The sequence below is a fragment of the Schistocerca nitens genome, chromosome 1, assembly GCF_023898315.1.
Source record: "Schistocerca nitens isolate TAMUIC-IGC-003100 chromosome 1, iqSchNite1.1, whole genome shotgun sequence".
Classification (NCBI taxonomy): Eukaryota; Metazoa; Arthropoda; class Insecta; order Orthoptera; family Acrididae; genus Schistocerca; species Schistocerca nitens.
The window spans coordinates 110733081-110734357 of NC_064614.1; the positions used below are offsets into that span (position 1 = coordinate 110733081).

A 1277-nucleotide genomic window follows, 5' to 3' on the forward strand; every position below is an offset into this window, starting at 1 on the left:
GCGATGTGGAAATTAATTGTGCACTCATCAGGAGAAAACTGCCAGGACTGACAGTATTCTCCACCAACGCGTTAACTGTTTTTTATAGCTGTTAAGGGAATACGGCCTTCATTCGTTTAATGACCACTCCAAGGACTGATCGGCAGCAGCGTGGTTGGCGGCATATCTCGAGTCTTTAGTCTTCCTGCCTTCTCCATCATTTCTAGTTGGAGCTACAGCCGATATCTCTTGTAATTTGATCAGTCGTGGTTTTGTAGTTCATTTCCCATTGCCATATCTCTCTGTTATTGTTTCTAGAAGTCTCAATAGTTAACCAACAGCTGGAACTCCTTTCACAATAGCGTTCCGTAACCCAAATCCTCTCCTCGCAGGAGAGCTTCTGTAAAGTTTGGAAGATAGGAGACGAGATACTGGCAGAAGTGAAGCTGTGAGTACCGGGCGTGAGTCGTGCTTCGGTAGCTCAGATGGTAGAGCACTTGCCCGCGAAAGGCAAATGTCCCGAGTTCGAGTCTCGGTCGGGCACACAGTTTTAATCTGCCAGGAAGTTTCAGTTTACTGAATGTTTTTACGACAACGTCCATGCCATCATTCCATCACTCATTTTCGGCACGGTTTGTCAGGATATCAGGCAACGGCCTTGCCGCAGTGGCTACACCGGTTCCCGTGAGATCACCGAAGTTAAGCGCTGTCGGGCGTGGTCGGCACTTGGATGGGTGACCATCCGGGCCGCCATGCGCTGTTGCCATTTTTCGGGGTGCACTCAGCCTCGTGATACCAATTGAGGGGCTACTCGACCGAATAGTAGCGGCTTCGATGAAGAATACCATCATAACGACCGGGAGGGCGATGTGCTGACCCCATGCCCCTCCTATCCGCATCCTCCACTGAGGATGACACGGCGATCGGATGGTGTCGGTAGGCCACTCGTGGCCTGAAGACGGAGTGCTTTTTGTCAGTATATTAACGCGATGTGCGACCGCGGTGTACCGCTAGTAAATCCCGCTGGATACCAACTTCCTTCACCTTGATCCTTATCAAAAGCAAAGACACCAGACATTTCACCAATCATTGCAGTACCTTCATCTGTTGCAGTCAAAGAAAGTTTTTTCCGACAAATGTCATATTTGTCAATAACGTTTCCTCAGTAATAAATAAATGTAAATGTCGTGTGACTAGGGCCTCCCGTCGGGTAGACCGTTCGCCGGGTGCAAGGCTTTCGATTTGACGCCACTTCGGCGACTTGCGCGTCGATGGGGATGAAATGATGGTGATCAGCA

At 49.6% G+C, this 1277-nt stretch overlaps 1 pseudogene; it reads left to right on the forward strand.

The window, feature by feature from the left end:
* Positions 1-627: 627 nt before the first annotated feature.
* Positions 628-745, forward strand: LOC126210201 (5S ribosomal RNA; annotated as a pseudogene).
* The last annotated feature ends 532 nt before the right edge of the window (positions 746-1277 follow it).